Raw genomic sequence first — 27,773 nt, forward strand, 5'->3', positions numbered from 1 at the left:
TCTACAGATTTATCATATGTATCAATTTGAACTATTTCAACCGCTTGTGGTGGACTATATCACTATGACAAGAAAACGTTTTGACACTTGAATACAGGTCTCCCTCCTTTCATATTGTATAATTAGCAAAGTAGGGTATATTTAAAATATATATGATCCAACGGTACCGTAATCGTACATTCTGCAAAAGAGTAATTATTTTAAAAGGAGTATGTAAAGTTTCTAACATATAAATGTAAAATGCAGATGGTTTAATGTTGACAAACTTCCCGTTTGTGAACATTTTCAGGCCATGGTTTGCAATTGCTAATGTGCTAATAGCCTTGATCTGTAAAATATTAAATATGTTGCATGTACACTGACTTAATAACGTCCCATACGTCCCCACTTGTTCCCTTGATTAAATATTACGTCCCATACGTCCCCACTTGTTCCCTTGATTAAATATTACGTCCCATACGTCCCCACTTGTTCCCTTGATTAAATATTACGTCCCATACGTCCCCACTTGTTCCGTTGATTAAAAGAGTTTGATTTTATCACTTTGTATGGACTTCCGCGTTATGAATTTGCCTTGGAGTTAAGTGTATCTAATTCTACAAGGATTAATACTTTACAATGTACAAATATGCAAATGCTATTAAATATTTCTGTCACTTCCATCATGATAATTAATTTAGTAAAGGTACAAAAAAGGAGAGCTGAAATGAAGTAAGCTTCAACGTCAATACATAACTACTTATCTACTAAATGAATAACATGATTGTCAAGTAATCTCAATTAATAAATATAGATTAAGAAACAAAATCAAATTTACAATTCATACTTTAATCAACAAAAAGGTTACTCTTACCGTATCTGGTCTCGTATCACTTCATACTCAGTCACACATATAATGCAGCTTGTATTACTCCATCAAGAATTTAAACTGGAAAATATCAAAGCAAACCATGACAAGCAATCACTTTATTGATGTGTAGAACCAATTGATAAAATACTTATCTATTCACCTCCTCCTGATTTTAATAGGAAAAGCATGACTTGAAATACCATTCTTATCTTAAAGCGATAAAATACTAATAGCTATACCACTATAATTCTCATATCGTTTATCAATATTAAGTACCCTTTTCTGTTCACTTTTCTTTCAAAGTAGATTTTTCAAAACCTTTAATTTTTATCGGGGGAATAAACCATAATGATTACGAAAACCTTTGTATTTGTCATTTCTAATTAAAAAAAACACAAAAAAAACACAAAAAAAACAACAACAAAAAAACACAAAAAAACAAAGACCTCCCCCTGACATTTGTGTATAGTAACACTCTGAATTTTCACCGCATTTTTTCTTACTTTTTAAAGGATGGAGTTAAGAGCATACAAATAGTAAAGGCTCACGTTTTTTTTACAATTGCATCTATTGTATTGTCGTTCCTTGACTCAACAGTTTTAACAAGGACCACTTCTGACAAGTTAATGGCATTTATCCAATCAGCCTTGTTAGTAAGCAAATTCGGTCAAGTTATAATGAGCATATATGAAGTCAGTAAGGACCTTGGATATAATTATGTCTCTCGATCCACTATTACTTCAGAGGTCCTCCTCGAAGAAAACAAACACGGCACTTGAAATTATTCAATATGATAATTATAGATAACTGTTAATAGTTTTAATAAATTCGTTTTCCTGCCACTGATCATATATAAGGTTAATGAAAATATCATACATCACAGAAAAGTGCGAAATACAAACAACACATTATCGTACAATGATGAACCCCCAAAAATTTAAGAATGAAACACAACACTGTGCCTAATTACGTTAATAAGATTATGACGGAAGCACTATAAAATTTTGCTGGGAAAAAAACCCATTTCATTCAGAAATCTTCATTTTCTCAGTTTGCTGATATCTGTCGTCTTTATACAAACTTTGTCCATTTAAACACAGAACTTTGCACTAAAAGGGGTAATGCTCGAGCAATCTATCATTGAAAGATTTAGTTTAAACATATTTTATTTGCTGAATTAAAGCAAAATGGATTAAACACAAGTAAATCATACTTATGAAGTCTTCTCCATAATACAATATTAAATTACAATAATAGTATAATATACAGGACATGCATATAAAGCAAACAGTTTATAGAATATAATACTAGCTTCCATTTGTTAGGTAAAAAAGAAGAGAGAGAGAGAGAAAAAAAAAGAGAAAAAAGAAAATTTGTCATACGATTCTGTTACGATGACGTGTGTACTGATGATGACGATGACGTTCTCTGCCAGTAACAATAACGCTCTATCAAGGCATTAGAAATCTGTTTGACCTTTTTATGAAATTTTGAACATGTTTGAAAATTTGAATATTTTGTTCATTCGAAAGTTTCTAGTGTCCGTAAGTTAATAGTTTTGTATCTAAAACAAAGTTTTCGGATATCCAGTTTAGATTAATAAATAAGATTTTTCTACATGATGTGTATTTTGGACAAACAAAGAAGTAATGGTAGACATCTTCAGGATCTGACCCACAATGATAAGAAGGATCATAATATTAGCTCTAAACAGTCATTGTTTAAGAATGAAGCGGTACATCTCAATTGCATTAAGATGATATTCAATTTCCTAGGGCCGTACAAATAAAACGTTTCAATTTTACATATTGGCCTATCGTTTTTTAATTCTTTCTTAAATTTAGAAATAGAGTCGACACTGCGAACTTTTGGATCAAGTTTATTCCATTCACGTATTGTAGATGGAACAAACGATTCAGTAGTAAGGGAAAGTCTACAAAATGGAACAATAATATCAGGGCCATTTCGCAACTGATAGTTAGTTGGTTGTACTTTGTACACATCAAAGAACCCCAAGGATTCATTTTTTGTTAATATCAAACTAAGTTTAATTTTGGACCCTTTGGACCTTAATGTAGACCAATTTGAAAACAGGACCAAAAATTAAGAATCTACATACACAGTTAGATTCGGCATATCAAAGAACCCCAATTATTCAATTTTTGATGAAATTAAACACAGTTCAATTTTGGACCCTTATTCCTAAACTGTTGGGACCAAAACTCCCAAAGTCAATCCCAACCTTCCTTTTGTGGTCATAAACCTTGTGTTTAAATTTCATTGATTTCTATTTACTTATACTAAAGTTATTGTGCGAAAACCAAGAATAATGCTTATTTAGGCCCTTTTTTGGCCCTTAATTCCTAAACTGTTGAAACCAAAACTCCCAAAATCAATCCCAACCTTCCTTTTGTGGTCATAAACCTTGTGTCAAAATTTCATAGATTTCTATTTACTTTTACTAAAGTTAGAGTGCGAAAACTAAAAGTATTCGGACGACGACGACGACGACGATGACGCAGACGACGACGCCAACGTGATACCAATATACGACCAAAACATTTTCAATTTTTGCGGTCGTATAAAAATTAATACTGTTAAATGTACTAGTATTTTATACATCTTTTGAAATAGTCTATGATTACAACCATACAAGGGTCATATAAAATTGTTGTGTGTTACAAATTATAAACAACTTTCAGTGTCAATAAAATCACTGGTTTCCATCTGTTTTTAGCTGTCTACCTAAAAGATGTCCAAGAAAATTATATCTAATAGTCTCTAAGGACCAATCTTTGACCCAGAAGAGTCAATATTAAATCTCGGTGCGTCTTGAAGCAATAAGTGTTTCAGGAGGATTTAAGTATTTATTCCGTGGGAAAATTAACCAGATGACTGCGAAAATTAGTTTTTAAGCTAGTCAAATATTAATGAATGGACACCTATGTAAATTAAATTGACAAAACTAACTTATATGTAAGTTATATTCAAAAGAGCCTCGTTTTCAACGTTACTTGTATAGGTAAGTTTGAAAGTTACTTGTACACTCATAAATCGAACAATTGAAAAAATACAAAAACGCAAATGAACAAAGTTAAAACAATAAAAGAACTTTTGTTTGGTAGTGTCAATGATACAACAATTCTACTACAACAAGCCGAGTTTTTTTTATAACTGTTTGGAAATAAACACACAGCTCTGCTTTGAACGTCAATATCTTCAAATAACCAAGAACATTAAGATAAATATGACATTATACAACAACTAACGAGGTTTCTGACTAGAGACAGGTACTTAATTTAGATCTCACCCTTTTTTTATCTTGATAAGCAGACCAACAAACGGTACATAAAAGACCATACAATAATTACATATATTTATCAGTACTAGGTTAAGAACTTCCTGTAAAATAACGTTGTAGTTGATAACAGACTCAAGCTCTACGTACTACACACACTAACCAAAGTGGTACTTTACATGCAGGAGATTTCAGGCTGCAACTCAGAAACACCATACATCTTAGAAAATAACAAACTAGAAACAAATACACATCCTGATAATTTATTTCACATCTAATATTGCCGGCCTTTATGGAATTTCCTCCTTTACTTGGTTTAACTAAAATTGTAATTATTTTTTTTTAAAGCTGTACAATGTATTTATTTTAGTGTATTTCTTTAAAATGATTTATTTTCACAGCCATCACAATACACGTTTATTGGAGATAAGTAAACTAGCACGAAGTTGCGAAATATATTTAATATAAATGCTGTCGGCCTATAACTGACATTATTTTTTTTTATTAAATTATATTAGTAGTCCGGTCTGGTATATTGACAATAGATATTTAATAAAGTAAACATACCTACAATAAAAAATACAGTTTCTCTACTGAATATTTAACTTATGAAAGTAAATTAATCAAAGGAGAGTCGCAGTGTTTGTCATTGAAATCCCGATAAAACGTTGTCTCGTCATAACACAACGTATATATACTATGGGAAACAAAAGTTACAAGGGACAGTTTTTTTTTGTGTGTGTGCAAATTCACAAAAGGCACTCATATAGTTTAAGCAGAATTCTAGCATTTAATCGGTACTGCTTAGATATTTCGATAGCAGTCAATCTAATATCGTTTAGATGTTTGTCTAGCATTTAATCGGTACTTTATTTTCTTTTATATTTTGATGTTTGGACAACAAACCAAACAACTCGCCAAAACAGACCAAACTGTCACATACCGTAATATTGACATATCTTAACCGGATACGATCCGGACATTATTGTTATGTATTATGATACCCTCCTGTATAGAAGGTTAATAAACATCTTGTTAGAGTCAACATGTCTTCCTCGTACATATATAACATGGTGTCAGACTGAACCATCGCCCATCATAATGAAAATAAGCCATCCGTAGATGGAAGCAATCTTAAAAGTTGCATGAACAATCCAGCTACCTAAATTATCATAATCATGGATGCACTATCAGGATCTCACCCCAAAATGGACTGGGAAGCGACAGACCTAGTGACCGCTTGAAAATCTTTCCAACAACATACAGAATTCTGGTTCGCGGGACCTCTAGCCAAAACTGCTGAAGCACAAAAATGTAACTATCTAATGATATGGATTGGCAACAAAGGCAGGGACATATATTCAACCTGGGATCTTTCGGAGGACGATAAAAAGAAACTTGATGTGCACTACCAGAACTTTGAAAAACACGTACGCCCTAAATCGAACAAGATTTATTCACGATACAAATTTTTAAGCCGTGTACAAAAAGAAATTGACACTTTCGAAGAATATCTCACAGACCTCAAAATATTGGTAAAAGATTGTGGATATGCGACGCCGGAGGAAATGGTACGTGATGCCATTGTTTTTGGAATTAAAGACCACAAAGTTCGGGAGAAATGTATCAATGAAGGGTCCGAACTCTCGTTAGAAAAGGCTATAAATTTCGCTAGAACTTATGAACTTTCAAAGGCTCCTCTTAAAACTATGGAAAGCGAAGATAAAACAATTAACATGTTAAACAAACAAGGATCAAGATCATCAGGTAAAAAGTATGGCAAGCAATACACACCACAAAGGGACCACCTCAAAATAACAAGGGGCAATCACACAATTTCACAAACAAATGTAAAAACTGTGGAGGTAAACATGAGCGTAGAAAATGTCCTGCATTCGGGAAACAGTGCAACAAATGCCATAAATACAACCACTTTGCGTCCGTCTGTCTGTCATCAAATAAATCATCAAAGAAAATGCACACTTTAGACATATGCAGTGAATCTGATGACGATGAACTTTTTGTAGCAACAATTGATAATCAAGAATTAAATACCGACGAATGGACCGAAACAATCAACGTCAACGACGTACCAGTTAACTTTCAGCTAGACACAGGTGCAAAGTGCAACGTACTTTCCCTAAACAAACTGAAAACCATTTGTTCGCATCCTATCATCACTAAACAAGTATCACCACTCCGTTCATACTCAGGACACATCATTGACACTGTTGGAGTAATTAATCTTAGGTGTAGTTATAAATGCCGAGATCACGTCGTGAAATTTCACATTGTAGACCGTAATGTACAATCTGTAATAGGTGCAAAAACATGCGAAGCGATGAAACTCCTGAAGCTCATACATTCAATCACTCATACAAACAATCCGCAAGAAGCGTCAAAACAATTTTTATCAGAAAATATGGAACACCATATGGAGATTTATTCACAGGCCTAGGATGTCTACCAGGAACACATACGATACGTATCAACAAAACTGTAGCACCAGTTGTACAAACACCGCGTAAGATACCCATAGCTATCAAAGACAAAGTCAAAGCTGAACTTGATCGTATGGAGGACATTGGTGTAATCTTCAAACAGCAAGAACCTACACAATGGGTCAACTCAATGGTTACTGTCATTAAACCAAACGGCAAAATTCGAATATGCATTGATCCAAGTGATCTGAACAAGGCAATTTTACGTGAACATTATCCGTTAAAAACCGTAGAAGAAGTTATCTCGCAAATGCCGAACGCTAAAGTCTTTAGTAAACTGGATGCCACCAGTGGATTTTGGCATATTCAACTAGACGAACCTAGCTCAAAGATATGCACATTTAATACACCATTTGGACGTTATAGATTTGCTCGCTTACCTTTTGGGATAAATTCAGCATCGGAAGTATTCCAGAAAATTGTGTCTGAAATGGTATCTGACATAGAAGGAGCAGAAGCGATTATCGGCGACATTTTATTTGGGGATCAGACCAAAAAGAACATGATATGCGTCTTAAACAGGTTCTAGACAGAGCGCGAGAATACAACTTGAAACTCAGTGCCGGAAAATGCGAAATCAGCAAACCGGAAGTAACATACGTTGGACACCGTCTAACAAGTGAAGGCGTGAAACCAGACCCAGAAAAAATCCGTGCAGTCAATAAAATGTCAAAACCGGAGTGCGTCAAGGATCTACAAACCTTCATGGGTTTTATTCAGTATCTTGGCAAGTTTATGCCAAACATGTCAACAGTCAGTGCACCGTTAAGAACACTCTTAGAGAAAAACACAGCATGGCACTGGGATGAAAAACAAAAACTAGCTTTCAGAAGTTGAAAGAAATGGCAACAAATGCACCTCTGCTGCAATACTACAATCCGAACCAACAGCTTACAATCAGTGTTGATGCTAGTTCAAAAGGACTTGGAGCTGTACTGATACAAAATCAGAAACCAGTTGCGTATGCCTCACGTGCTCTTACTCAAACACAACAACGATATCCGCAGATCGAGAAAGAAACTCTTGCAATTGTTTATGGATGTAATTAATTCCATGAGTACGTATATGGTCGCCGAGTTCAAATAGAGACAGACCATAAACCGCTACAATCAATCTTCCTGAAACCGCTTCACCAAACACTGCCTAAATTACAGAGACTTTTAATAGCATTAGAAAATTATGATCTTAAAGTTGACTATAAACCAGGCAAAGAGATGTATCTAGCAGATCATCTCAGCAGATCGTTCCTAAAAGAAACAAAGGAAGTATTAGTACCTGACTTACACGTGAATGACATTCATTTGATATCATACTTGCCAATTGCTCCAGAAATGTATGCTAAATTTCAGAAGGAAACTGCAAATGATGAACACCTTCAGGTATTACAAGATGTCATATTTAATGGATGGCCAAATGAAAAATCTGAACTTATACACTCTTTGAGGCCATATTGGACTTACCGTGATGAACTTTCAGTCATCGATGGACTATTGTACAAGTCAAACAAAGCTATTGTACCAAAAGCGCTACAAAATGAAATGTTGGACAAAATACACGAATCACATCTTGGAATCGTAAAGTGCAAAAGCCGTGCACGCGATGTTCTATTCTGGATCGGCATGGGACAAGACATCGAGGACAAAGTTAAAGCATGTGGACTTTGCGCTCAACATCAGTCTCTAAACGCAAAGGAACCGATGTTAATGCCAGAAATACCTGAAAGACCCTGGTCAAAAGTTGCTACCGACTTGTTTGAATACCAAAAACAACATTATCTATTAGTAGTAGACTACTACTCGAAGTGGCCAGAAGTTATGAAACTAGACAATGAAACTAGCAAAAACACCATTGATTACTTAAAAGGACTAATGTCAAGATTTGGATATATTGACGAATTAGTGTCTGACAATGGTCCTCAGTTTTCTTCATTAGAATTCAAAAGATTTGCTACTGAATATGGATTTAAACATACCACGAGCAGCCCACACTATGCTCAGTCGAATAGACAAGCAGAAAAAAGTGTTCAAACCATCAAGAAGCTAATTATGAAATCGAAGGATCCACACAAAGCTCTATTAGACTATCGAAACACACCTTTGGACATTGACCTTTCGCCAACACAATTGTTTCTAAATAGGAGATTAAAAACATCACTACCTACTTCATTACCGCTATTGGTGCCACAAAACGTTAACAACAGCAAAATTATCAAAAAACTCGAAATTCGCCAAAGGAAAGCTAAAACCAACTATGATAAACATTGTGGACCTGAATTGAAACAGCTAAAACAAGGAGACTCTATTGTAATGTACACAGATGGTAAATGGAAAGCAGGGAAAATAATTCAAAAACACCACACTCCTCGCTCCTATGTAGTACACACATCAGATGGCAGGCGTTACAGAAGAAACCGTATGCATATAAGACCAACAGCTTACAATAGAAACACAGTTGATAATGAACATTTCAACAACAATCACAATTCAACCGTCCGTAAAACTTCAACTGTCTGTAACACTTCACAAACATTAGACCGCAGCGAAACCGTTGCGTCCGAGGAAAATGAAAGTATTGAACCATCTAAGTCACCCGTGACAAGATCTGGAAGAACAGTCAAAGTGTCAACCAAATTAAATGACTATGTAAAATAATTTGTTGAACTGTCAAGTAGATTTTAGAAAGCATTTAGCTAGTTTTAGTTAGTTATCAGAAAAGACAATACAATGTATATAGACTTTAAAGTTAAATTGGGAAAGAGACATTAATCTAGTCAGTATTAATTTCTAGTCAAAATCATTCAGTATTAATTTTAACTGGGTAATACTCAAATTCATTTATTCATTTAATCATTTCATTTTCATTTCATCTTTTAGAAAAAGGGGGATGTCACATACCGTAATATTGACATATCTTAACCGGATACGATCCGGACATTATGTTATGTAATATGTTACTCTCCTGTATAGAAGGTTAATAAAGATCTTGTTATAGTCAACATGTCTTCCTCGTATATATATAACACAAACGACATAGAAGTTTTTAACATTGTTTCAATCTACTTTCGTACATTTATCCAATGCACGAAAGTAGATAGAAACAATGAAACAATGGAACTATGCTACGTCCTACAAGATCTCATAAGATAAAATGTAGGCTTTTTTGGTTCAATATAGATTAACCTCGAAACAAAATAATCGTATGGTTGAAGGGTTTTTTTTTTTGGCATTACGCTAATCAAGAGCAATAAAATGACCAGAACCGCCAAGAAGAAATTTAGATGGCTACTAGTAGCTTTATAGTCTGTCTGTAATATTCTTCGGTTGATATTTTAATTGTATAGTATATATTTTTAATGAACCAGATCCCTTCAGATAATCAATTTATAAATATGCCGAAGAAATTATAATGGTTAAATGCAATGCATCATACATACGTCTTTATTGTTTTTAAATATAATTATCCTTTCAAAAAAGGTAGACGTTTCGTTTAAGTAGTATTTTTTCCCCGGTTCTTGCTCTCATGCAACCTCACTTTTTAACAAGACAACGTGTTGCACTTATATCACCTCTATGTGACCTAGACATTTGACCTTAGAGTCAAATTAGTTGATGGCGTGGCTGGTGGGAGTGGTTGTAGGTGGTGGGGGAACGCGTGCCTTAACTCTTTTATATAATTAATTATCAAATGTTTTGGAAATTATTGTCATGTCAAAACATGTTAACACTGCAACGTGGATTTTTCCTATATGGAAGTGCTCCCCTCTCCTTAAACGAAAAGTGCTAAACATACCACAGACTGTTAAAAATCCCAACTACACGAATGAAACAATTAAAATGAAATTGAATATTCTGAAAGATGTTCCAGGATCAACACCAATGGTTATCTTAAGTAATAGAATGTCTGATTGGCGTAAATAAATCCATACTAAAATATCAAGATTGTGCCTATAACTGTTACAGAATTTGGACTTAAATCGTAAATTTCAACGGTTTTAATTTGTTAAATGACAAACGAGTTTGTATTCCTCTATCATTACAAAGCTATCAATCGTTTCACGTGTGATAATGAATTCAATATGAAGATTTCCAAAGATTAGGCTATAATTGTATAGAATTCTAATGACGGTGGACATTTGCATATAGATTTATCTTTGTTTTTGAAAGTGCAGCCTTTTTACGACGTCTTTAAAGTTAATGACATTACAACATGCAAACATAATTGTATGTTTAGAATATAAAGAGTGTAACACCTTTTAAGACACGTTTCAATAAAAATGGTTATTTTATTATTTCTGTTATGACAAATTGTGAACATGGACTGTAAATCACAAAAGTGTTTATCTATTGCAAACTTCCTGTAGATGGGAAACAGAAAAACAAATTAATCGTTATATAAATAAGATGTGGTATGACTGCCAATGAGAAAACTCTCCATCTAACGCAGCAGTTTGAAATTATATGTTTCCATACGACCTTCAACAATGAGCCATTTAAACCATACCGTATAACAAGCTATAAAAGGCAACAAAATGACAGATACAAAACAATTAAAATAAAAAAAAACAAATATTCAACTAGGAACAGGCACTCTCTTAACCTTTGACAGTGGTGCAACAGCACAAGAACAAACTATACAAACAAATTAATCGATTGATTAAAGGATTGCTTTACGCCGCAACAGCACAAAAAGTATTTTCAAAATACTTCTCTCTGTAATTAAACACGTCTGCTCTCTTGCAGCTCAAAGTTAAAAAGATCGTCAACCTCAAATTGACGTCACCACTATACACCCTAACGATTACATATGAATTTATAAAGGAAAGCACTGCAACGGACGAGATTAAAACTTTCCACTAGAATAACCGAATTTATGTTTATTACATAAATTCTACTATCGCGGCGAGCAAAAATTGGAAAGTGATGTACCAGCATCATACATTTGTACGACTATACAAATTAGTTTTAAAGGCGCAAACTCATTAGATCGATACAATCGCAAAAGCAACCAAAAAAAATACACAAAAAGTACAAAAAATGTCCATGTAGTGTACACAAAAAGAGAGCTGCATTTTTCAATTCACCATTAATTGAACATTAAGCCGCACTACTTCGAAACGGAAATTTAGAATTTTCACCGTTTTTTTTTGTTTTTTTTTAATAATGAATGAGAGAGAGCCACCATCTTTTCTTTAGAATATTCAAAGCAAAACTCAATAAGACATATAATTGGTGCTGTTATAGATCAAAGTCCCAAGACAGTGCTATCGTAGAACTAAAACATATGTTACCATGACATCCCCAATACCAATCATTATCATTAACTTTTGTGCTACTTAGAAAGCCAAGTTGAATCATGACAGAAAGAGCTCAATAAAATGATTAAAAAACTTATATATTGCATGAGTCGTTCTAATATTATTCGGCACAATTTACATACGACTGTGACATCGTATCCAACACACAAGTAAACAGTGGCAATGCGGTTCCGTGACAGATTTGAATATGAATGTCAAATTATAGTAGTGATTTTAGGTATTCGTATAGTCATAATTTTATGATGAATACTCGCAGTGAATTTAATGAACAATTTTCCCTACTAACAATATCTTGCTGTATAAATTCGTGCTTAGTTTCTTACTATCATGTTTTTACCGTCAACAGCTGGACGGGTTAGTGCTTGAAGCAAAAAATGCTTTTACGTCTGTAGATCCTAAATCTTTCTGTAGGTTTTAAATGGGTGCATGTCATTTTGTGTGATCATGAAGAAAATTAATTACAGTGAGACGTGTAGGTAGTATAAACTTTTCATTTGACCATATGCCAATGAGGGAATATAGTATAAATATTATCTGACTGTTCATAACGTCTTTACATTAAATCCATTGGATGTTGGATGTGTACTGATTGATAATTTAGTCTAAGATCCATACCTTTTTTCCAGAAGTTGTTATTCGCTTTTAACTAGCTGTCAGTGACTGCGAGTACTCTCAGATCTGTACTTAGTGTCTTTTTGTTTTTGGGATGTATATGTACCCAGCATGTATTTTTACTTGAATTCATCTGATGAGTTATGCCATTTTCAACTGATTTTTATAGTTTGTTCTTATATTGAATCGTTACACCACTGTTCCAGGTTAAGAGAAGGGTTGAGTTTCCAGACATGTTCAACCCAAACACTTTCTTGACGTGCCTGTCCCAATCTAGGAGCTTGTAGGTCAGTAGTTGTTGTTGGTTCATGTCCGCCATATTTGTTTTTGTGAACTGTTTTGTTATAATTTAGGCCGTTACTTTTATTAATTGAATTGTTTCATATTTTCATGTCAGTCCTTTTCTAGCCAACCTTATGGTATGGGGTTTTCTCCTCGTTGAAGGCCTTATTGTTGCCTATAATTGCTCTAGATTTACATACTGCATTTCACTTTTGGTTCATTTATTGTGTATATTAGTTCATATGTGACAGTTTTTATAAACACACTTTAATATGTGTCCTCTAAATGGATATAGGAAGATCTAACGCTGGTCAGAAAAATCATCGAAGTAGGAGGAAAATTTGGACAACAAACTCGGAACCAAAGTAATGACGGCAAATAATCTAGAAATACATTTGTTTTCCCCATTTTGTTCAAAATAAATAACTATTAGGAAGGATACAACCATCAGTGTGTAGACCAGATAGCCATATAGACTAATTTGACCGGGAAGACGGAGACAGGTCTTCTCATTTAGTATTATAGATAACTTATTAAACAACCTTGGTCTATACAAATGTAGCACATTCATACACAGACACACATCAATGTGTGAAAAAAATCTATGAGATAGTGTTAACAGATTTAATGATTTCCTATCAAGATGTACAATGTATACATTATTGTTTATCTTTTAATTATTAAAACAAAAACTCTTTATAAAATACATAGTTTAATGCTCAAACAGACGAAAAATACTTATTGCAATTGACAATTTTGTCATCGGTAACTGAGGATAAATAGGAAGACCCATGATTCACATTTTCAACGATAAATATCACTCCTTGTTATTGTTTCATTTTTGTTAACAGAAACAATGATTCTAAAAGAATTGTAATCGGCTTTTTTGTAGTTTATGTTAATTCTATTAACATCGATTTAGACACGACACGAATAAGATCTATCAAAAAAAAACTTCTCTGTTGTTGAACATGATGTGTTAGATAGCTTTTTTTGTTTTTTGTTTTTTTTTTTGTTTTTATTTTTGCTGTTTTAACAACGTATGGTCAATACTATACACCTTTAATTTTAATATTTTAAAAAGAAGATTGGCATCACAAATGTTAACTATAAATACACAATAAAAATTCAATAGTAGAAAAGAGACGGAAGGAACCAAGGAGACTTTCAAATCTCATAAGTGGAAGAAAAGTGACAACGTCAATGAAAAAAAAAAACGGCGAACGATAAAAGACAAACAGTACATTAAATACAAAATAAAAAACAAGAGATTAAGTAGCACAAAGCCCATCATAAACTAAGTGTAAACTCGCTCTGGAAGGGTAAGCAAGTCCTGCTCCATTTTTGGCGTTCGTCGTGTTGCTAATGCAAGAATAAATCCGGTCATGTGTCTTATCCGGTGATGTATCTAATATAAACATGAGGATGGGATTTTGGTAACGACAATAAAACATATTAGTGGACAGTTGAAATCATGCTGTTTATACGTACTAATTGCAAAAGAAATATCATGAAACTTTTCCTGATAATGCCTTCATAAGGTTTTTAATTACGCTCAGATATCAACGTTTCCCACCAATTTATCATAAACGAAACAATGACTAGGTAGGAAATGAGTTTTAACAGTTTTGTTTCACTGTTTTTGTCATGATGTTTCAAATATATGTAAAAAGAAATAGGTTAGTTTCGTTTGGTTTTCGGTGACAACATATACACTTTGATGCCGACGCATGCATCAGCATACATTTTGACATAATGTCTGTTATTACTTATAAACTATTTGATAATATTCAATATGTCGATCACAGCACTCTATATTTTTTTTTACATAATTTAGATTTAAATGTCGACACTTAATTAGAAAGAAACGTAAAAAATATTTTCTCATGATTATGAATCAACTTGAAAAATTTTTCATCTTGAAATACTGAAACTAGCATTGGGGCAAAGTAGGACCATTATCGCTCTCACCTTTTTTTTTATATTTTTAGATTAAATCTAACCAAATCAAGAGTTAATATTTTTCTACCCTATTTATTTTAATAAATAAAAGTAAAAATTTACCTTAACTCGGCGCACAGTTCAGTCAAATCGTACAATGTAGATATCCGACAAATAAATGAAGCAACAGAAACAGAAATCACAGTGTCAAATATATCAATCACTTTATAACATTTTCATAAAACTATAAAATCATCAAAAGAAACAGTTCGAGTCAGCGATTAAGCTTTGTATAGGCGTGTTTATAACTGTCTTTCATCGACAGAGAAGCTTTCACAGATATCAATATTATAGCGTACACAAGGTAGGTCCCATTGATTTATACAGAACATATTTTAGTTTGAACATAAAGCAATCAGGAGTGAGTAAGATAGGATAATTCGTATATATATTGACAGATCTGTTCATTTTTATACTTTCTTATCCTTCACTTTATATCGCACGATTTACACGATTCATACTATCAATTCAAATGATTTAAATATTTCACTGTTTTTTCAATTTCGAGAATTTTATTACAAAAAAAATAAAATAATTATTTTGTTTCGCACGATAACCTGTAAAAATATGAAATCCTTTCCTGACCAACAGCTTACTGTTGTACTGCCTGGGCAGTATTAAAACTCAATGAATTGTTACAATGGAATCAACTGTAAGAAAGAGGAATGTAAATTACACAGAATAACAATTAGTCATAAAACTAAACAAAACAAAACCTAAATTCAAGTAATTCATTCAAAATTTGTGGACTTGATATCGTAAGATACTAGTACTTTATAAAAACTAATATGACCATACTGGCGGGGACGTCAATCGTTGCCATTAAAATTGTGTATGCTGTCTTCAAGTATGACAGAGAGAACTCACAAAAACCATTTAAGAACTTTCCCAAAGATGCTTACATCCACTTAATTTGAACGTTGGTGGATAGTTTGTCTCATTGGCAATCATATTTCATCTCCTCATGTTTATATAGGTGTTAGAATGTGTCGTTTTAAACAATTTTGACAATATTCACCACGCATGCATGACTATCAATGATTTATATTTGTTTTTAGACTGAAGACATTTTGCATAGCATTTTTTATTTAACCTTTACTTTACTTACAGAAACATCGTCAGAACTTAAGCCATCAGATAAACAAGTGTTATGTTAACATTCTTGGTATCGAACTTCCATCAAATGTTTCCTAATTGATCCCAGTGCATGTAGTTTAAGACAAGGTTAGATTACAGTGCAGTTCCATTAGTAGAAACGACGTTAGTTTTTCAAATGGAATTGTTTGTTTTACTTCCAAAGATAATACAATGTCGCCTAAAACATTAACATTTTCTAGACAACATATCGTTATACTGTGTGATAAAATCATTATTATAAAGAACAATGATAGAATACACTGATATTATGTTTAAATGCTTACTCTTTTAAGCTAAAGATCAAATACAAGCAGCTCAATCACCCATATTATAACATTGCTAAAAAAATGTTGATTAATACTACATTTAGCATCCGAATTCCACTCGTAGGACAATGAATACTTTATTTGCTAGAAGCATATACATGCTATGACAATACTTAAGTGTATATACTTAAATGTGTATAAAACTTTACGATAACATTCATTCAAAAATAATCAAACTGTTCTTTACCTTATCTTTTGTCAACAAAGTACAAGTATTCAGTTCTGATTTTAGGTAAATCCTAATATATTATCATCAACCTCATTCCTGAACTACATTAATTTTTGATGTTTTGAAAGACAATAATTGTAATATACTTGGCAGGAAATGCCTCCTTCAGTTAGTTAAACTTATATCACTTATTAAATTATTATAGTTTCGACGTCAATTTTATAGGCTCTAATTGACTTGATTTGGGAACAGCGAACAACCAGGAACGGTGTCAAATTGATTAAATGCATTTTGTGGATTTTATTTAGCCGTTCTCTAACAGCGAGTTCCACTATAAACTGACTTGTTCTTTTGCCATCTGTCAACTTCAGATTTAAATGTTCTTAAACGAAGTGTTACCTTGTCTGATTGGGAGATAAAATTAGATCTTGTGTTGATGCTTTTTCTAATAGATATAAGAAGATGAGGTATGGGTGCCAATGAGACAACTTTCCAACCAAGTCACAATTTATAAAAGAAAAACCTGTACGGTCTTCAACATAAAGTTATGGCTCACACAAAACACACACACACATATATATATATATATATATATATATATATATATATATATATATATATATATATATATATATATATATATATATATATATATAAAGTGCCTAGAAAATCAACCTAACGATGTTAGAGTAGATTTGATTCGTAACTTCCTCCCCGGCGCCGGGGCTGGAACCTGTACTTTTTCTAACTTCTACGACAACACCGCCTAGCATTGCGCAGAGACCTTATCCCCTCCTCTAACTCTAGCTTATAAAAATAAGCTTTCGTTTCGGGAGGTGTTACCTGCTTGTAGGAATTAAACAAGGATCTCTGATACAATACACGAAGTATTTATTTTTAGTGTACAGAAATGATCATCTACTCATCTCTTCAGTATAATTGCAGGATGCTAATCTATTAATAGAAGCATACAATCACTGTAAATAAATATATGTATATGTCTATATATATATATATGATAGAATACAAGAACATTCAATTTTTTTTAAAGATATTGTCTTTGTAATCAAAGCTATCATACCTAATTATAATGAAAAATGTGCTATTAAGTCATTCATAACTGCAATGCACGATATAACAATCTATGTCACAACCATTCAGTACAGTCTGTCATAAACATGCAGTGCAATCTGTGATATAACAATGCGGTGCAATCCATATCCATATCACAACCATGCAGTGCAATCGTTGTCATAAACAATAAATGAAATTTATATACATTCAGTGAATTTCTATCCGAAACTAAGCTGAGTATAGTTTATTTCACATTGATGTAGTGTATTTAATGTCACAATCATGCAGTGTAATCTATGCCACAATCATGCAGTGTACTCTATGTCACAATCATGCAATGTAATCTATGTCACAATCACGCAGTGTAATCTATGTCACAATCATGCCTTGTAATCTATGTCACAATCATGCAATGTAATCTATGTCACAATCACGCAGTGCAATCTAGGTCACAATCACGCAGTGTAATCTATGTCACAATCACGCAGTGTAATCTATGTCACAATCATGCCTTGTAATCTATGTCACAATCATGCAATGTAATCTATGTCACAATCATGCAATGTAATCTATGTCACAATCACGCAGTGTAATCTATGTCACAATCATGCAATGTACTCTATGTCACAATCATGCCTTGTAATCTATGTCACAATCATGCAGTGTAATCTATGTCACAATAATGCTCTGTAATCTATGTCACAATCATGCAGTGTAATATATGTCACAATCATGCAATGTAATCTATGTCACAATCACGCAGTGTAATCTATGTCACAATCACGCCTTGTAATCTATGCCACAATCATGCAGTGTACTCTATGTCACAATCATGCAGTGTCATCTATGTCACAATCATGCCTTGTAATCTGTCACAATCATGCAGTGTAATCTATGTCACAATCACGCAGTTTAATCTATGTAACAATCATGCAGAGTAATCTGTGTCACAATCATGCCTTGTAATCTAGGTCACAATCACGAAGTTTAATCTATGTCACAATCATGCAGAGTAATCTGCGTCACAATCATGCCTTGTAATCTAGGTCACAATCACGAAGTGTAATCTATGTCACAATCATGCAGTGTAATCTATGTCACAATCACGAAGTGTAATCTATGTCACAATCATGCAGAGTAATCTAGGTCACAATCATGCCTTGTAATCTATGTTACAATCATGCAGTGTAATCTATGTCACAATCACACAGTGTAATTTATGTCACAATCATGCAATGTAATCTATGTCACAAGCACGCAGTGTAATCTATGTCACAATCATGCCTTGTAATCTATGTCACAATCATGCAATGTAATCTATGTCACAATCACGCAGTGCAATCTAGGTCACAATCACGCAGTGTAATCTATGTCACAATCACGCAGTGTAATCTATGTCACAATCATGCCTTGTAATCTATGTCACAATCATGCAATGTAATCTATGTCACAATCATGCAATGTAATCTATGTCACAATCACGCAGTGTAATCTATGTCACAATCATGCAATGTACTCTATGTCACAATCACGCCTTGTAATCTATGCCACAATCATGCAGTGTACTCTATGTCACAATCATGCAGTGTCATCTATGTCACAATCATGCCTTGTAATCTGTCACAATCATGCAGTGTAATCTATGTCACAATCACGCAGTTTAATCTATGTAACAATCATGCAGAGTAATCTGTGTCACAATCATGCCTTGTAATCTAGGTCACAACAACGAAGTGTAATCTATGTCACAATCATGCAGAGTAATCTGTGTCACAATCATGCCTTGTAATCTAGGTCACAATCACGAAGTGTAATCTATGTCACAATCATGCAGTGTAATCTATGTCACAATCACGAAGTGTAATCTATGTCACAATCATGCAGAGTAATCTAGGTCACAATCATGCCTTGTAATCTATGTTACAATCATGCAGTGTAATCTATGTCACAATCACACAGTGTAATTTATGTCACAATCATGCAGTGTAATCTATGTTACAATCACACAGTGTTTCTATGTCACAATCATGCAGTGTAATCTATGTCACAATTATGCAGTGTAATCTATGTCACAATCATGCAGAGTAATCTATGTCACAATCATGCAGAGTAATCTATGTAGAGTAATCTATGTCACAATTATGCAGTGTAATCTATGTCACAATCATGCAGAGTAATATATGTCACAATCATGCAGAGTAATCTATGTCACAATCATGCCTTGTAATCTAGGTCACAATCATGCAGTGTAATCTATGTCACAATCATCCCGTTTAATCTATGTCACAATCATGCGGTGTAATCTATGTCACAATCATGCAGTGTAATCTATGTCACAATAATGCTTTGTAATCTATGTCACAATCATGCAGTGTAATATATGTCACAATCATGCAATGTAATCTATGTCACAATCACGCAGTGTAATCTATGTCACAATCACGCCTTGTAATCTATGCCATAATCATGCAGTGTACTCTATGTCACAATCATGCAGTGTCATCTATGTCACAATCATGCCTTGTAATCTGTCACAATCATGCAGTGTAATGTATGTCACAATCACGCAGTTTAATCTATGTAACAATCATGCAGAGTAATCTGTGTCACAATCATGCCTTGTAATCTAGGTCACAATCACGAAGTGTAATCTATGTCACAATCATGCAGAGTAATCTGTGTCACAATCATGCCTTGTAATCTAGGTCACAATCACGAAGTGTAATCTATGTCACAATCATGCAGTGTAATCTGTGTCACAATCATGCCTTGTAATCTAGGTCACAATCACGAAGTGTAATCTATGTCACAATCATGCAGTGTAATTTATGTCACAATCATGCAGTGTAATCTATGTTACAATCACACAGTGTTTCTATGTCACAATCATGCAGTGTAATCTATGTCACAATTATGCAGTGTAATCTATGTCACAATCATGCAGAGTAATCTAGTGTAATCTATGTCACAATCATGCAGTGTGATCTATGTCACAATCATGCCATGTAATCTATGTCACAATCATGCAGTGTCATCTATGTCACAATCATGCCTTGTTATCTGTCACAATCATGCAGTGTAATCTATGTCACAATCACGCAGTTTAATCTATGTAACAATCATGCAGAGTAATCTGTGTCACAATCATGCCTTGTAATCTAGGTCACAATCACGAAGTGTAATCTAGGTCACAATCACGAAGTGTAATCTATGTCACAATCATGCAGAGTAATCTGTGTCACAATCATGCCTTGTAATCTAGGTCACAATCACGAAGTGTAATCTATGTCACAATCATGCAGAGTAATCTGTGTCACAATCATGCCTTGTAATCTAGGTCACAATCACGAAGTGTAATCTATGTCACAATCATGCAGTGTAATCTATGTCACAATCACGAAGTGTAATTTATGTCACAATCATGCAGAGTAATCTAGGTCACAATCATGCCTTGTAATCTATGTTACAATCATGCAGTGTAATCTATGTCACAATCACACAGTGTAATTTATGTCACAATCATGCAGTGTAATCTATGTTACAATCACACAGTGTTTCTATGTCACAATCATGCAGTGTAATCTATGTCACAATTATGCAGTGTAATCTATGTCACAATCATGCAGAGTAATCTATGTCACAATTATGCAGTGTAATCTATGTCACAATCATGCAGAGTAATCTATGTCACAATCATGCAGAGTAATCTATGTCACAATTATGCAGTGTAATCTATGTCACAATCATGCAGAGTAATATATGTCACAATCATGCAGAGTAATCTATGTCACAATCATGCCTTGTAATCTAGGTCACAATCATGCAGTGTAATCTATGTCACAATCATCCCGTTTAATCTATGTCACAATCATGCGGTGTAATCTATGTCACAATTATGCAGTGTAATCCATGTCACAATCATGCCTTGTAATCTATGTCACAATCATGCCATGTAATCTATGTCACAATCATCCAGTGTAATCTATGTCACAATCACGCAGTGTGATCTATGTCACAGTCATGCCATGTAATCTAGGTCACAATCACGCAGTGTAATCTATGTCACAATCATGCAGAGTAATCTAGGTCACAATAATGCCTTGTACTCTATGTCACAATCACGCAGTGTAAGCTATGTCACAATCATGCAGTGTGATCTATGTCACAATTATGCCATGTAATCTATGTCACAATCATGCAGTGTCATCTATGTCACAATCATGCCTTGTAATCTGTCACAATCATGCAGTGTAATCTATGTCACAATCACGCAGTTTAATCTATGGAACAATCATGCAGAGTAATCTGTGTCACAATCATGCCTTGTAATCTAGGTCACAATCACGAAGTGTAATCTAGGTCACAATCACGAAGTGTAATCTATGTCACAATCATGCAGAGTAATCTGTGTCACAATCATGCCTTGTCATCTAGGTCACAATCACGAAGTGTAATCTATGTCACAATCATGCAGTGTAATCTATGTCACAATCACGACGTGTAATCTATGTCACAATCATGCAGAGTAATCTAGGTCACAATCATGCCTTGTAAACTATGTTACAATCATGCAGTGTAATCTATGTCACAATCACACAGTGTAATTTATGTCACAATCATGCAGTGTAATCTATGTCACAATCACACAGTGTTTCTATGTCACAATCATGCAGTGTAATCTATGTCACAATTATGCAGTGTAATCTATGTCACAATCATGCAGAGTAATCTATGTCACAATCATGCAGAGTAATCTATGTCACAATTATGCAGTGTAATCTATGTCACAATCATGCAGAGTAATATATGTCACAATCATGCAGAGTAATCTATGTCACAATCATGCCTTGTAATCTAGGTCACAATCATGCAGTGTAATCTATGTCACAATCATCCCGTGTAATCTATGTCACAATCATGCGGTGTAATCTATGTCACAATCATGCAGTGTAATCCATGTCACAATCATGCAGTGTAATCTATGTCACAATCATGCCATGTAATCTATGTCACAATCATCCAGTGTAATCTATGTCACAATCATGCAGAGTAATCTATGTCACAATCACGCAGTGTGATCTATGTCACAGTCATGCCATGTAATCTAGGTCACAATCACGCAATGTAATCTATGTCACAATCATGCAGAGTAATCTAGGTCACAATAATGCCTTGTACTCTATGTCACAATCACGCAGTGTAATCTATGTCACAATCATGCAGTGTGATCTATGTCACAATCATGCCATGTAATCTAGGTCACAATCATGCAGTGTAATCTATGTCACAATCGTGCCTTGTAATCTATGTCACAATCGTGCAGTGTAATCTATGTCACACTCATGCAGAGTAATCTATGTCACTACCATTCAGTGTACTCTATGTCACAATCACGCAGTGTAATCTATGTCACAATCATAGTGTAATCTATGCCACAATCATGCATTGTAATCTCTGTCGCCATCATGCAGTGTAATCTATGAGGGGGAGGACAGGGGGTACCCTTCTCCCTTCTCCCACCCCTCTTCTCCTTTCTCCTACCCCCGTTCTCCTTTCTCCCATTAGAATAAAACATCTCCTTTTGAGATATTTTTTCTTGAAATATTAGATCATTTTTTAAAAGGAGAGATATTTTATTTTTTCTCCTTTCTCCAACTTTTTCTCCTTTCTCCCAGCCTTCCTCTCCTTTCTCCTACCCCCTTTCTCCTTTCTCCTACCCCCTTTCTCCCTGTCTCCCTTACCCCTGTCCTCCCCCTCATCTATGTCCCAATCACGCCTTATAATCTATGTCATGGTGTGAATCATGTCGAAAACATACATTGCAATCTGATAGCTTTATAAGTTATTTAAAATATGACCTCAATGAAACTGAAAAATTCAGATATGAGACTTGTATCTCACTCACTATCGTCTTAAAAATAAAATTACAAATTGCAAAATTTCAATTTTCAAAAGATTTAAGATTTTAATGCACTTATGATGATACAACCTGTACAGGATTCTCACACTTATATAGCTATTAGATACGTTATTATTAATTCTTTAACACGTAAAGCTATCAAATTGTAATGCAGGTGGAAACATCAAGTCAGCATCTAAATTTGGTCTTTGTGAGAAGTTTAGTAGTTACCGAAACATGAAGTGTTGAATTGTCGTTGTAAATATTAACATTACAATTAAGACATCCACGTTGTACATAATATGTTTTTTTATAAATCTAATGACACAGAAGACAAACGTATGTAAAATTAAATTTTACAGACCTGATATCGATATTTGTTCCTTTCATCGTTCTGTTCATCTCTCACATTTAAGTATGAATAAAAGAAGGTGTGGGGTTTACATCAATGAGACTCAACAACACAAAACAACATCTTAAGGTCATGCTTACGGACTTCACTTTTTATAAATAGATTTTTAGATTAATCTGAAACAGAAAAGCTTTTTACTAAGAGGTATATAGATGACCTCTTTCATATTTACTTTCTTTAAATTGCGCTACTGACGAGTCTTGAACAAAACGCTCATCTGGTGCATTATTATACGATAAGCCGATATCATTGATTATTAACTTTGATAATGAAAATGTTCTACTTTCTGCTTTCCTTGGATTATTATTGGTATGATTAGCTTAACAAAGGCTAAATGTGTAGTCTCGTAACAGTATATATATTCCTGGTGTAGTTTAATTAGGAAAAGCTTGCCAACCCAATTGTAGTTTCTGGTGGTGTATATTTGCCAAACTCTCAACATCAAACCCAAGGGGGTGTCATTTCCGAAATAATATATTAATTATATTTAGATGCCAGCAAATATTAATTGTTTAAGCGTACAGATGAACGAATGGCAGCAATTCCAATCTTTGAGGTTAGGAATGTTGATGTTAAATTGTAATTACCAGACTGTTTAAAACAGTAGTATCCGTCCATTTACCATTACATAACAATCTACCATCTGCATACTCGGGTAATTTTTTACAATACAAGCAATGGTAATGGCATGTCAAAAAAAACATTTGTTAATTTATTTCTAGAATGAAGAAGCAAACAAAACCTGATTGCTGATAAGAATCTGACTGACGTTAGATTGTTGTTGTTACATTAGAAATATTTATATTACAATCAGTGAGGTAGTTCCTGTTCACTTTAGAAACGTTTAAACAATTCCTTATAGTAAAACTATCATTGTAGTCATTCTTTTTTCTACTAAACTGAATAGAACATCCATTACAATGCTATAGAACGTAATGTCAGGTATCGTTGATGGCATACTGTCTTGTAATTGCTATACAGTATGTAATAATACGACACGCGTTATTACCTGAATTTGAAATGGCCAATCATATCATTTATTGAAATAAAAATTCGATAGTTGTTGACACTATCAACAGAAAACTGTAATTTCCAAATGTATTTATATAAAAACAATATTGCACATTTTCGGACAATTTTAACAGGACGAGTACAGAACTCAGGTTAACATGTCATTACCTTGTATGACCACCTCTTGCATTTATGACCGCCTGACACCTCTGGCGCATGGAATCAACAAGACGTCGAAAAAAGTCTCGAGGGATGTTGTTCCATACCCTAAAAAGTGCTGCTCGGATTTAGGCGAGCGTTTCTGGTGGATTTTTGGCTATTTCTGATACGTCGTCCAAGTTCTTTCCAAAGATGTTCAATTGGCGATAAATCTGGAGATATTGCTGGCCAAGGCAACTCACGACTATGGTTATTCTCCAAAAAGGTTATCGAAATGTGTAAAACGTGGTTAAAACGGTGTCTTCGGAGAAAAGGGAGAACAACTGGAGCAAGCATTTCTTCCCTATACCTTCTTGCGTTAAGGTTACCAACGATGATTTTGAGCTCGGTGCGTTCCTGGTAGGTTATTCCGCCCCATACCATGATTCCGACACCACCAAACCGATCTGTTTTCTAAACGAACGCATCAGATATCGTTCATTGTGCCTCTGGTAGATCGTAGCTCTGCTGTCCCTTAATTTCAAGTTGAATTTAGATTCTTCGGTAAAAAGAACTTGTCTCCATGTTTGCCTTTTCCATCGAATTCGTACCCGAATCCAGTGAAGTCGCGCCATCCTGTGACGCTGCGTAAAAAGAGGTCCCTTCAATGGACGACGAGCTCTTAGACCAACTTGACGCGATCGGTTACGAACTGTGTGAGCAGATATTGTTGTTATGTCTTTCGTGGGTTTGTTGTGCAGTTTGTGACGCGTTTAAAAATCGTTCCCCGGAGATGAATGATGATAGAGGATAAGCATTTTGCAACAATTGACATGCTTGGGCATTCAATGATGCGGATGTGCCTGTCTTGACGTAACGTCGTTTCACGTTGCCTGCTGCTACGGGGCGATCATCTGTTGTGTCAGTATCTCCATGACAAGTCTTAAGCCTTGCAATAGTCATTCTAGAGACATTAAAATGATTTGCAATCTGCAATTGAGTCACTCCTGCTGCCAACATCCCAATATATAGCTCGTTCTGTCTCATTTTGTCGTAGACGGGGCATTAACTTACGTGTAACTTTTTCAATATTTTTATGCGACCTTTTGTTAACAATCGTGTTCGACACAATTAATGAGCAAAACGACAACTCGTTTTCATCTCTATACAGATAAATTTTTGAAAAAATTGTTATTTTTTTTAAATCAGAAAATGACGTCACGATATTTATATAAATGAGTAAATTTGATAGATAAATCATTCAGGTTACTATATTTAATCATGAAAATATTTGAAATATATATATGTGATATTTTCAAATAAAAAACCAATGTAACGTTTCTTTTTTGCCTAGTATATATTTACAATTATCATCTTACAAATTTGCGTCAGAGAGTGTAACCTTCCATTATAAGTAAAGCATCAGAAAAATTTACATGTTATAATGTTATTAATATAAGTAGACTTAGTGAAACAAGTCTTAAGATAAGCAGCATTCAATAAAAGTACCTCTTTTAATACTATTTCTAATAATAATAATAACAATACAAATATTATATTGTACATATTCCAAACTTATCCGTATAAAGTTTTGTGTATGTTTATTATGTTTGTTGCTTCTTTTTATTTGTATTTGTTGATAACTGACAAAAAAGATGTTAATACGTAAATGATGCAGGAATTCCAATGACACAAATAGCAAAAAAGTTAAGTGTAGTCGGACTAAAGTAAAATCACAAAAATACTGAACTCAGAGGAAAATCAATACGGAAAGTCCATAATCACATGGCAAAATCAAATTACAAAACGCATCAAAAACATGGACAAGAACTGTCATATTCCTGACTTGGTACAAACATTTTCAAATGTAGAAAATGGTGGATTGAACCTGGTTTTATAGCTAGCTAAACCTCTCACTTGTATGACAGCCGCATCAAATTCCATTATAATGTCACCGATGCGTGAACAAAACAAACAGACACAATAGGTAAAAATGTCAAAAATAGGGGTACAGCAGCCAACATTGTGTTATCATCGTAATCACTATAAAAACAACAAATGTAACGAAGAAGCACAAAAGGCATACATCAAATTTAACATTCTCATTTTGCTTATAATATACGATTTAATTTATCTATTTAAAATGCACCCATAAAGGATGGAGAGTTTTAAGTACTGGTGTAAAATTGCGTGTTTGAAATTCGCACAGGTAGACATGAAATAATTTTGTCGTTCAAAGTATGACGGGATACATAAATAAAGTCACGTAAAATAGATATACCAAAAACAGACTTAACAGTAAAAGTAATAATAATAAATAAAATAATAGTGTGCTGGTACTGAGATGACTGTGTAAGTCAAATTCGAGATGTAAGTCTAAAAATGAGGCGGAGGAAGCTGTGTCTGTTGTTTCTTTAATCTCTAGTTCTGGGGGATCATATATTAATGGAACCCAATCAGAAAAGTTCGGATTGTTTATAGAAAGAACATCATCAATATATCTGAAAGTGAAATTAAATAATCTGGCTTCTTTGATCCTCTTGTTTTTGACAAGTGTCTGGAGGAACTCCGATTCATATGAAAATAAGAAGAGGTCGGCAAGCAGAGGCGCACAGTTTGTTCCCATTGGAATGCCGACAAATTGTTGGAAAAGTCTACCTCCAAACTCAACAAATATGTTGTCGATAAGAAACTCCAGCATACTGACCACTTGTTCTTCTGTGTAGTATGTTTTACCTTTTTGTTTGTC

At 34.0% G+C, this 27,773-nt stretch overlaps 1 protein-coding gene across 3 annotated transcripts in view; it reads right to left on the minus strand.

The window, feature by feature from the left end:
* Positions 1-23,944, minus strand: part of LOC143065373 (calcitonin gene-related peptide type 1 receptor-like) — a 49,743-nt gene extending 25,799 nt beyond the window's left edge. Inside the window, exons 1-2 of one of the 3 annotated variants that reach the window (XM_076238909.1) lie at positions 23,828-23,944; positions 854-928 (exon numbers count right to left, since the gene is read on the minus strand). The gene's annotated coding sequence lies outside the window, so the exon portion shown is untranslated. Of the gene's footprint in view, positions 1-853; positions 929-14,921; positions 15,137-16,508; positions 16,644-23,827 lie in introns of those variants that run through there. The other 2 variants (XM_076238907.1, XM_076238908.1) reach the window with 2 other exon arrangements.
* Positions 23,945-27,773: the final 3,829 nt, after the last annotated feature.

The sequence above is a fragment of the Mytilus galloprovincialis genome, chromosome 2 (genome assembly GCF_965363235.1).
Source record: "Mytilus galloprovincialis chromosome 2, xbMytGall1.hap1.1, whole genome shotgun sequence".
In the NCBI taxonomy this organism is placed as follows: Eukaryota; Metazoa; Mollusca; class Bivalvia; order Mytilida; family Mytilidae; genus Mytilus; species Mytilus galloprovincialis.